General features: G+C 43.2%; 1 protein-coding gene across 1 annotated transcript in view; it reads left to right on the forward strand.

Moving 5' to 3' along the window:
- LOC145397864 (cell adhesion molecule Dscam2-like) overlaps positions 1-12,473 on the forward strand; it is a 123,316-nt gene that overhangs the window by 44,218 nt on the left and 66,625 nt on the right. The window lies entirely within an intron of this gene.

The following is a 12,473-nucleotide window of genomic DNA, read 5'->3' on the forward strand; positions in this document are numbered from 1 at the left end:
GAGAGAGAGGAAGGAGTCGTGGGGGACAAGAGATTAATTGGGCGACGTTCCTTCATTCCTTCCCGTTGTTGCGAAGGGAGGGATGGGGAGACGAGAGAGAGGGGAGACAGATGGAGGGAAGGACAGAGGGAGAGAAGGAGGAGAGGTGGAGAGGTGATTAGGAAGGAAGGAGAACAGAAGGAGCGATCAAAAATTTACATGGGTGGAGAGGAAGGAGAAAAGGAACGAGGCAAGGAAAGAGAGGAAGAAAGGAGAGGAAAGAGAGAAGGGGAGAAGGAGGGAGGGAAGGGGAAAAGGAAGGAGGGAAGGAGAGAAGGAGGGAGGGAAGGAGACAAGGAGCCGTGGGGGGCAAGAGATTAATTGAGCGACGTTCCTTCCTTCCTGCCCGTTGTGGCGAAATTCCACCCACCTGTCCCCTTCCCTTGCACACACCCTCCCTTTCCTCCACCTTCTCTCCAACTTTCCTCCACCTCTTCCTTCCGTCCATTTTTTTCCTCCACCACCCCTCCACATCCTTGCACTTTCCTCCCTTTCTTTCACCTGCTCTCTCTCTCTCTCTCTCTCTCTCTCTCTCTTGCTCTCTCTCTCTCTCCTTTTATTTATCCACAATACATGTCTGTAATATCTTTGTCTGTTCATGTCTATATCAATCTCTTCATCTGTCTATCTGTCTCTGGATCTATCTGTCTGCCTATCTATCTGTCTATCTATCTGTCTGCCTATCTATCTGTCTATCTATCTGTCTGTCTTTTTATCTATCTATCGATCTATTTATCTATCTAACTAACCTTCTGTCTAGGATGTACGCGTTAGAAAGTCATCGGCCTTAAAATCTCTCTAGAAGCAAAAGAAACAGCGGGAAAAAAAAGGTCACCTATTGAAACGACTTGCCGACCCTCGCGTCCTAATGATTGTGTGTGTGTGTGTGTGTGTGTGTGTGTGTGTGTGTGTGTGTGTGTGTGTGTGTGTGTGTGTGTGTGTACAAAGTAACTCAAAAAGGTTTCTTCTAATTTCAGTCAGACTTGGTAGAAGAGTCGAGAGCCAGCCAAGGGGTTGAATTATTGTTTTTGAGAATAATAGATCAAAGGTCAAGGTTACAGGGTTAGGTCAAAGTTGCATCTAGGAAGAACAACCTAAACCATTTTTATTCAGTATGCTCCAAACGTAATGAAAGGGTTAAAGATACGGCAAAAATAATGGGATTTAATTTTTAGAACAATCAAAGGTCATGGCCACAGAGAAGGTCAGAGTTCGATGTGTGTGTCCTTGTGGAAATAAAATAACTCAACCCATTTTGATCTAATTTAGGCCAAACTTGGTGGACGGGTGGAGTACCAGATAGGGGTTAACATTTTTATTTTAGAACAGGTCAAAGTTCAAGGTCATACGGGAAGGGCAACTTACAAAATATTTATACGATTTTTACTAAACTGTGTGGAAGGGTTCAGGATAAGGTAAGAGTAAAGAGATTTGATTTTGAGAATAAGTAGTAAAATGTCAAGGCCACAGGGAAAGAATGGCGTGATTCGGTTTTCAGAGCAGTATGTCGAAGGTCAAGGTCGCAGGGCAAAGTAAATTGTTCGATCCTTAGACCAGTCGATGGGCACGGGTACTATACGCTCTGACTACGCCTACTTGTTATGATTTTTTTCTTCTACCACTGGGAAAGCCTTCTTATAGTGAAAAAGTTAATGAAGACTATATTTAACTCTCCCACGTCGAAAAGCATCAAACAATATGAATTAAGTAACATACATTCCATTAAAATTGTTTAGGAAATATAAAGAGTATTGCTCTAGTCTTCGTATCCTTCGAGAAAAAATGTAGCCAAAAATAAAAACCCAATGCGAAAAAAAAGGTAAACTCTACGGAAACGACCAGCCGAGTTTCACTTACTATCGAAAACTTCTTGTAAACAAAAGAAAAGTCGCCCTGATACGAAAATCCCCCTTTGATCCGCCCAACTTTGCAATCGCTTTTTCAACCTAAGTCCTTTGATCAATAAACGGGATCTGGGTGGGAGGCGGCGTTGAAAGCGAACTCTCGGTAAATAATAAAAATAAAAGTGGGTAAGAGAATGGAGTGGATTAGAGTGGGTGAGAAAAAGGTGGATGAGTAAATAGAGTGGATAACGAAAGTAGGGCAGATAAAACAGTGAATTAAAAGTGGATAAAGAATGTGGATAAAACAGTGTGGATAAAAGGGGTGAATAGAAAAAAAGGTGGATTAAGATTGAGTTGATAGAAATAGTGGATGGAGAAACAGTGCATAAAGAAGCTGATTGGATAAAAAAGGAGAATGCATAGGGAAGAAATGGGGGAAAAATTAAAAAAAAAAAAAACAGTAGAAGAAAATGATAAAAATTAGAGTGAGTAATAAAAAAGTGGATAGAAAATAGAGTAGACAAGAAATAGTCGATAAAGTCAGGAGATAAAAAATAGTCGATAAAGTAAGTAGATAAAAAAAAAGAGTCGATAAAGTCAGTCGATCAAAAATAGAGTCGATAGTCAATAGATAAAAAATAGTCGATGAAGTCAATAGATAAAAAAATAGTCGATAAAGTCAATAGATAAAAAATAGTCGATGAAGTCAGTAGATAAAAGAATCGATAAAGTTAGTAGATAAAAAATGGTCCAGAAGAAGAGAGTGGTAAAAGGAAAAATATATGATCCATTTTCTTTCCCTAGCGTCTTTGGAATACCTTTAAGAAGTCAGGGGAGAAGGAGATGGCATTTAAGGAGGCTTTGGTTTTTCTTAGTGTTATTGGTTTATTCCTGACCACTTCAGTCCGAGGATGCCGTTTTTCTATTGCTATATTTTGCACTAGCTGATGCATTTTATTCTCTTATATTTATTTTTGCATTTTTACAGTTAGAAATAAAACATGGAAAAATTGTAAATTTAATCTTTTTCACAGCACCCTCCATAAACATTTAAGTATCAGAGTCCTTATAGTTATTTCACTCTTGCTTGACCCAGATTTTCGTCGTTTTGCAGCTTATATAATGTAACTCAGTGGGGAGAAATAATAATACAGCCCTACGCCCTTTCTGTGGCACTTTTCGTGACTAGCATCATATTAGAGCGTTGATTTTTCGTTACCACTTAACATTCAATATAGAGATATGACAATTTTAAGCCAAGTTAGAGTGAAAAGAGTATAGGTAAGCCAGTTTTGCGTCCTACATTCCATGCTTCTCTAGATCTAAGTTATCACTTATCGAGAAGGAAAAGAAAACAAAGAACATGGAAATATGAAAGTCTAGGATCAAGAGGAGAAACAGAGCGAGCTGGAAAGACCCCCACACAGCTCATGAATACCGGAGAACTCGCACCTTATTACATTTCGTTCCCACCGCCGCTGGAGAAGTCGGTCTCTGGTGCACTCGGCTCTGGGTCATCGGCTTTGGAGGGGGTGAGACGATAGGGGGGTGAGTGAAGGAAGGAGGGGAGGCGGTGATCGTGAGGGTGTGGGGAGAGATGGAGGAGAGGGGGTGGGCCTGAGGGTGTGGGGAGGGATGGAGGGGAGGGGGTGGTAGTGATGGTGTGGGGAGGGATGTGGGGGAGGGAGTGATCGTGAGGGTGTGGGGAGGGTTGGAGGGAAGGGGGTAGTAGTGAGGATGTGGGGAGGGATTTGAGGGAGGGAATGATCGTGAGGGTGTGGGGAGGGATGGAGGGGAAGGGGGGGAGCTTCTATGGTGGAGTGGTTGTTTTGCATGGGCACATTTTCTTGATAAATTAATTGAAAATAGTTAAATATAAACCGATTTGCCACACAGCGTATAAAAAAAAAATGGTTTCCTTAGTTACGGGAAACTGTTTGGCTTATCATTCGATGTAGAGTCACCTGAAGGCAGCACTACATCGAGTGAGTGGATGATGGACACCCCTATTCACCACTGACCATAAATATATCTGTGTAAAAAACTCGACCCTCTGGAAAAACCGACTGCCGAGTTTATCAGGAACCTTTAATCCCTTCACATCGATGACGCCCTCTCCATATTAACCCTTTCGCTGCCATGTATCTAGTGTCAGACGGTTTTATTCGACTAGGAGAAATCCCACCGCTGCCAAGTCAAAATCTGTATAATTGTTGCTTTGATCGAGACATAAGATTTTTGCGTTTTATTCCAGCTCAAGCAAGGCGATTTTACTCAGAGAACAACTGTACAGACAGGGGTTTAATCTGGCATACTCCCGACGATTTTATTCAGCTTGCGAGAGGCCTTTGCGTATTGCTGAGGGATTAAAAGGAAGTTCCATTCATTTCCATACTCATCATCATCATCATCATCATCATCATCATCTAATCTACGGTGACGATATTGCTCCTTCGTTCATGCTGCTAACTGTTGGTGCTAGAGAGGGTCGCCTTCTCGTGGTGGCACCGATATAACCGGGGGAATTCATTGCCTGGTTATATAAGAATCCCTCATCAACTCCCAGTCCCCCAAAAGGAGGATGGTAGACTGCGGGAGAAAGGCAACTTCAGCCTGTAGTCCACTGGGTTCACGTTACAGATGAACTTAGGACTACAACTACTATTATTACTGCTCTCCTTATTATCACCAAGGCTTTTCTTTTCAATCCCAGGAGGTCATCTCGAATGAAAAGGTTAAATAATACACACGGATATTCACCGGAGGCTAATTTACCACTCTGTTTGATGACCTTAATGTGACTCCCAATTTAGATCAGTTCATTTGTGCTGGCGAGAATAATGATGTTTGAGGAAGGAAATGTCGTCAGAAAGTAGGGAAATAAGTCATTCGTTTATAAATCCTGGAATTCTGGTGACGTCGGATTTGTGTGTGTGTGTGTGTGTGTGTGTGTGTGTGTGTGTGTGTGTGTGTGTGTGTGTGTGTGTTTATTCTTGCTTTTTCCAGACGATTTTTTTCAGTTTAAGAAAGTCCTTTCGTACTGAATGGGTTTATTAATGCTATATCTAACCCCCTAGCTATAAGAGTCTATCCTGAGTTTAGAGTTCAAGAAATGGCAAGAATATAATAAAATAAATCGCCGGTTGAATGGCACCACGGGTATACACGGGGTATGTGGTGAAAGACGAGCTCAAAGGCGGTGTTCTGGTTCTGCTAGGAAGCTTACTAACACCTCTTCCTTACCGATTTATTTTTGAAACTGCCCCGTTATTGTAGTCTTGTGTACTGTCCTGCAGTCTGTGTCGACATTAAAAAGATAAAAGAAGAAGAAAATAAAAAGGATGTTAATGGGTGGTCTTGAAAATAAATCGTCAAGGATGAGGTGTTAGGGAGATTTCTTACCCGACACGCATACGAACCTAAGTCTTTCTTGTCGTAGTTAGCAGGTGGGATTTAAATACTTACCGGTACGATAGGTTCTCTGTCGTAACTTAGAATTGTATTTGGAGGAAGGACTAGAGACGTGGTGATATACTTTCTCCTTTCCTTGTTCATCCTAGCTGTGATTTGCTTTTTGTAGGAGGTACAGGAGACAGGGGAAGACTTGGCCCTCTCCCTCCCTTGTCCCCCCTGCAAGAACAAGGCCAAGATATGACGGGGAATCGCTCGTGAATGTGTTCGAGACTCCCGCTCCAGGATTCGAACTCCAATCATGACAGACATCAAAGTGGGTGCCGGTGATATAGTGCTTTTTTTTTTTTCTTTCTTTTTTTTTAGGCATTCTTGCCTTCGCAGGTTGTAGGATCTACTAAAGACATACAGACTCTGAGGCTTGTATTCTCTTCCCGGTTAAGGAAGCTCTCCAACACCTTCTCCTAAGCGATTTATTTTGCTTGTTACGCCTGGCTATTCTTCTCCGTGTCACATAAATTGTTCTAGTTTTTCCATCCTCTGAATAGATATCGTCCAAAAGAATGTTAACCAGCCATATGCAAAAATTAATCACAAAGGAAGAGGTGGTAGGGAGACCACCGAAAATAAGGGCCTGGTATACATAAACATAGACATTACAGCACTTCGACTTTCAGATACATCACTCCTCCTACAGATACCCCTTCCCCATTTAAGCTTCGCCAGCATGGAGAAGGCTTGAATTCTGGTTGTCACTCTTCCAAGGAGGTCCAGTCTTACAGTGAATCTAATTTGAACTTATAAAGATGCGCATACATACTGGGGACGGATAGTTCGAGATATGAAATGCATAAACCAGGGCCGGTATTAATAAAAACTTCTAGGAGTACTCCTAAAATTACTACTAAAAATGGTTGTAGCTGAGAGTTGCTTCTAAAGGTTCCTTCTAGACTCGTAGCAGTAATTTCGCTCCTACAATGAAGTGTTACCAACACAAAGAATCTCTGCTTAATATAATAAATTACCATTAGAAAGCCTTAGAGTATCAGTAAGTAGTTTAAAAATGAAAAACTAGTTTTTATGTATAGAAACAACATCTATTTGATCATATATTATGATTCTTTACGAATGTCGATAAAATGGATAAAATGTAAATACATCGTGTGGTCAGCTGATCGTGCCTGCTACCATCGGGGCATTGTGTGTACACGTGGTACAGTGACCGTCAACAATGGCACAATTTCAACATACCACGGCTGCAGATAAATTCCGGAGAAAGAGAAACTGGACGGAGGAAGAGTGTCTCGTGCTGGCAGAAGGCATTGGAGAAAGAAAAAGAATTATAAAGGGGAAATTCGACCCGGGGAACACCTTGGACATGAAAAAGCATCCATGGGCTGAGATTGCAAATGCCGTGAATTCTGCTTCCTCTCATCCACTTTCTTGCCAAATTCGGGCATCATGTGTTGATCCAGGCCACCTTGCAACAACATCCAGTATTTTATATTCACTATCAAACGCCAACTGAATGTTCATGCTGTGGTAATTTTTCCTATTCACATACACTTCTTCATACTGGTTTGGTGCCACAATTCGCATGAGTCCCATCAGTCACACCAGCTACCTCAGGAAAGCCAGCAATTCGCCTGAATTTTCTTTCAGTTCTTTGTAGTTCAGGGAGTGTACGAGGGAACTTCACAAACCTCTTAACAATGTGTGGAGCAGTTAGAGCATAGAGTGTTTCCGTTATCACATTGCTCACTGATGGCTGCGATGGTCCAAAGTCATCACAATTACACTGCTGCATTTTTCCAGTTGCAAGGTACCTTAATAGTATCAACACTTTCATCTCGGGTATGAGAGGATGGTTTCGATGTGTGGGCCTTTCCAGTACATCTCTTACTAAATCAGTAATTAACAGAATGCCCTCACGATCGAAACGGTACCTTCTTACAAGTTCTTGATCATCATATTCCATGAATGCATCCTTCCGAGCTCGAAAATTTCTATGTGGTGGGTGGTGTCGGTCAGCCATGGTCTATGTTGTCTTGTCTCTTGGTGTTTGAGGGACGCAGCTACTGTGTTGACTGTCACCAAGAGCCATACTAACTCCTTAAAAGTCCTTGTGGAGGACTTTTACTTTTTAGCGATTTTACGAGTAAACTTAGGAGTTGAAAGTAACTTAGGAGTACTTCTATAAGTTAGGAGCCAAATATCACTTTGAGAGGAACTTTTTACTCCTAGGAGTTTTTATTAATACGGGAAATGATCTTCTATTGCGCTTGGAAATATTTCACCAGGTGTGTGAAAACAGGTAAAAGAAAAAAGCTAGGGAAATTAGACACTGAGAAAACAGGAGTGCTGATAAAAAAAGAAGAGATAGAAAAGGAAGGCTGACAGAAAACTACAAAGCTAACATGATGAGAAAAAGTGGAAACAGGAAAGAAAAAATAGAAAGAGGTGTATGAAAAAAGAGAGGGGATGTGAAAATGACAGAGTTGTGATTCTGGGAGAGGGAAGGAGGAAATTCTCACGAGGGGAAATTAAGGAGCAGAAATAGAGGAGAAAGGTGAAGGAAATTGAGCAAAGATAGAGGAAGTGGCGGACGTGGTGGAGGAGGAGGAGGAGGAGGAGCAGGGGTAATGGTGGAGGACGAGAGAGGAAGGAGTGAGTTGGATGGAGGGAAGACGAGTGCGGGAGAACGAGAGAGATATGAGTTTGATGGCGGAAAGAGGGGAGGAGGAGAAGAGAGTGAATGGGGAAGAAAGAAAGAAGTAGGCGATGGATAAGATGAAGGGAGGGAAATGGGATGGGAAGATGAATGGAGGAGGACGAAAGAGGTAGGGAGAGAGCTGGAGGGAAGGAAGTGGGAAAGGGGAGAGGAGGAAGAGGAAGATTTTGATATGGGGTGGGTTGGAAAAAGGAAATAGGGTAGGGGATGAAGGAGAGGACACGGGGAAGGAAGAGAGAGGTAAAAGGGAGGTTTGGAGGGAGGGGAGAGGGGATAGGGAGGAGAGATAATGAGGAAGGAAAAGAGACTGGCGATTTGTGAGCAGGAGGGAGGGAACTGGGGGATGTGGAAAGAAAAAGAGAAAATAGAAAAGCAAGAATGTGGCAGGGATGACATGAAGAAAGGAAGTTGGAAGATGGGGGAGTAGGGGAGGCGAGAGATAAGGAGAGGATATGGGAAGGAAGAGGCAGGTAGGGAGGGGAGAATGGGGAAGGGGAGTTGGAGGCTAGATGATTGCGGGCGGAGGGTGGGGGTTGGCACACCACTCTGGGCAAACGACCAATCAGTGGGTAGTGCCCGATAAGACACTCCCCCCCCCCCCAACACCACCCACCCCTATTTTTTGGTGCATCTTCCTTGAGTGTCGCGCATCAGGCCGCCCCCCTTTCCAATCTCCCTTCACACTGGCCCCCCACCCTCCATTCGTCCTTCACACTAACCTCCCAACCCCCCAATACCCTGTCACACTTGCCCTTATAATAGATGATCTCCAATAATGGTAGCATTTCTCTCAGCTGACCCAAATCGTGTGCTTGTGGTGTCAGAGCTTTATTAACGGTGTAACTGTGACATTTATACCAGTCCTGAATGAGGCAGTCCTGGTATGAAAAAAGGGAAAAAGGAAGAAGAAGTAAAGTTAACAAAATGAAATAATATACGCGAAATATATAAGCAGGGGGAAGGAAAATGTGAGGGAAAAGGATACTAGGATAAGGAAAAATAAAAGGATACTGAGAGAGAGAGACACACACACACACACACACACACACACACACACACACACACACACACACACACACACACACACACACACACACACACACACACACACACACACACACACACACACACAGAAATACACAAGCATAGACACAGAGAGAAACTGGTCAACAGAGAGAGAGGAAGGGTTATGTGAACATGGAGAAAGGGAATGCAAGTGTCGTCTCTAAGGGATGGAGAAAGATGGGGGGGAGGGGAGGGGGGGGGCAGGCGGGGGAGAGTGAGAGAGAAATGGTGGAGGGAGAGTGTGTGTTTGTGAGGGATGTGGCGACAGATGGATGGATAGATGGATTGATGGATGGTGGGATGATTGGTGGCGTGGATGGATATATAGATACATAAATATTTTGATTGATTGAGGGATAGACGATAGACAGACAGCTAGATGGATAGATGGACTTTATGAATAGGTAGACAGACAGATATTTGAATGGATAAATATGCATAGAGCTAGATGTTTAGATGAGTCCATGGATAGATGAATAACGAGATGGATGGATGGTTGATGGATGGAATGACAGGGATGACGTGTTTGCTGAGTAAAGTAGTAGGAGATAGCAGCATAGTGAAGAATATAGGAGGAAAAGGCACTGGCAGGGGAGAAAAAGAACTGGAGAGATAGTGACAAGGTTGAAAAAGCAGGGGAATGTCCGGGCAGGGAGGAAAATAAGGGGGACAGACGCTGGTAGAGATGGCAGTTGTAAGAGACAGGGTGGAGAAGGCAGAAAAATGTAAAGGTAAGAGTGGAAACTGCAGGGAACAAGCACTGACAGAGGTGAAAAGGCAGAATGGGGACAGGTGAAGTGAAAGAGGGAGCGTAATGCATTCATAGATCGATAAACCAAGAAAAAGGAAAGGGGAAGAGATAAGGAGGAGGAAGAGACAGAAACACTGGAATAGAGCATGGGAGAGGCACAGGAAGAGATGAGAGGGCAGAGGCGTTAGAGAGAGGGGGGGAATATGGCAGAAGAAAGAGCAAGGAAGATATTGCGACTAAAAAATGCAATAAATGAGACAAGAAAGAGATAAGGAAGCAAATGAGGGACAGTGCCAGTGTGGAGAAATCAAGGCAAAAGTGGAAGGGAAAGATAACGACGCAGAAAGACAGAGTCAGAGTAGGGAAGGCTAGGGAAAGCAGTGGGTAGGGTGGAGAAAAGAAGGAAATGGGAAGGAGGGATTAGGAGATTGAAGAAAGACAATGGTAAGGCAAATAAAGCAAGGAAAGGGTAGGGAAGATATAAAAGGGAAGAGAAAGAGGAAAGTGGGAGAGGAGAGAGAGTGCCAAGGTGAATATAGCAAGGAAACAGTAAGAGAGAAATGAAAGGGAAGAGGTATAGCTTAAAAAGCAGAGGAGAAGTAAAAAATACAGGAGAGATATAAGAAAAAAAGGTAGAAGAGAGAGAATTGGTAGAAGAGAGACAGAAAGATCAGAAGAGAGACAAAAAAACAGAAGTGACAGAAAAGGAAGAAGAGGAAAGGGGAAAAAAAGACAGAAGAGATAAAAAAAAGCGGAAGGCAGAAAAGACAGAGGAGAGATAGAAAGGCAGAAGAGAGACAATGGCCAGGGGGGTGAGGAAGGCAGGGATGGTCTCAGTTCTAAATACTGGTTTAAATTTGGCAGGGAAGAAGATTTATGAAGGCAATATCTTACACCCTTTTGGTCCTGCTCTATTGTGGCAACGGGGAGGTGGTGGTGGTGGCGGTGGTGGTGGTGATAGTGGTTGTGGTGGTGGTGGCAGTGAGATGGTAAGGGTACACTGTATGTGGTGATGGTGGAGGTGATGATGATAGTGGTGGTGGTGAGAGTTGTGGTAATATTGGTGTTGATTTTTATAATGGTAGTGATAGGTGTGGTGGTACTGACAGTCATGGTGGTAGAATATGGTAGCCGTGGTGACAGCGGTATTGGTAATGGTGATTGTGGTGGTGATGGTACTGGTGGCGGCAGAGGTGGTGGAGATAATGAAAGTGGTATTTTATGATGATGGCAGTAACAGCAGTTGGGATGGTGGTGGCAGTGATTGTGATGATGTTGATAATTAGTCGTGGTAGAGGTGATAGTGGTGATGGTGGTTCTGGTGGTAGTGGTGGTGGTAATATCAATAGTGGTTGTTGTGGTACTGGTGATATTGCTAGTGATGGTGATGGCAATGGTGGTGATAGTGATGGTGGTGATACTGGTGGAGGAGGAGAGGTAGTGATAGTTGTAGTGGTTACAGTGGAGAGGGTAAGAATGATACTGATGGTGATGGTTGTGGTGAATAGCGGCAATGATGGTGGTGATAAAGATGATGTTGGTACTGATGATGGTAATGTTGGTAGTAGAAAGAGAACCGTCAGAGTGATAATGATGGCGGTGATGATAGAGATTGTCGCGATGTTAAGGACGGTGTTGGGAGTGAAGGTGATGGTGATGGTGATAGTGATGGGAGTGATGTTGGCCTTGGTAAAGATAGTTTGTGATAGATGTGACTCCACATATCTATCAACCTGTCTATCTGTCTATCTACTTTTGTATCTATCTACCTATCTGTCTGTCTGCCTGTCTGTCTATCTGTCTATCTGCATATCTCTCATTTTCTAAATAAGCACTTGTCTATCTGTCTGGCTCTCTGTCCACCTATCTATCCATCCATCCATCTATCTATCTATCTATCTGTCTATCTATCTATCCATCCATCCAATATCAGAACTTATCAACGGTCCCCTCTCCAAAAATAACTTCAACCTCCTCTATTACCACTCATCTCCACCTCTGCCCACCAATCCAAGTCACCCTCCCACGTTTACTGTTCATTCACTCCCTCCATCTCCTTCTTGGTGACCGTAAAGGTGATTGTGATGGTGATGGTAATAGTAATGGCCTCACTTTCACTCATTTTCTTCACTTCATGTTCTTTCTTTTCACTCCTCAGTCTCTTTCTTGACCTTTCCACCTTTTAACTTCTATTTGGCCTCGTCAGCTTATGTTCTCTCTCTCTCTCTCTCTCTCTCTCTCTCTCTCTCTCTCTCTCTCTCTCTCTCTCTCTCTCTCATAATTACTATCATTCACACTCTCACTCCACATTTTCTGTTCACTTTGCTACTACTCTCACTCCCTCTCACAAACTCCACCCAGCCTCCCTCGCAGAAGCTTCGCGAAACTCAATTAATGTTCACTCCAACTTTGATTCACTCCTTTTCTCACTCTCGCCTCACTCTCACGTCTCACATTCACACTTCGCTCACTCTCATTCTTCACAGTTATCAAGAGTTCTGTCCCTTCACTCACTTTCATTCCAAGAGAAATAATGGGAGACTTATTCAGTGGTCATGTTCACACACTTTTCACTTTCTAACCATGCCTTACACATCTCAATGTTCACCTTCACTCCCCAGCCTCTCACCTT

Source organism: Coenobita brevimanus, chromosome 43 (assembly GCF_032717465.1).
Source record: "Coenobita brevimanus isolate Jiangsu-jjx chromosome 43, ASM3271746v2, whole genome shotgun sequence".
NCBI classification, from domain to species: Eukaryota; Metazoa; Arthropoda; class Malacostraca; order Decapoda; family Coenobitidae; genus Coenobita; species Coenobita brevimanus.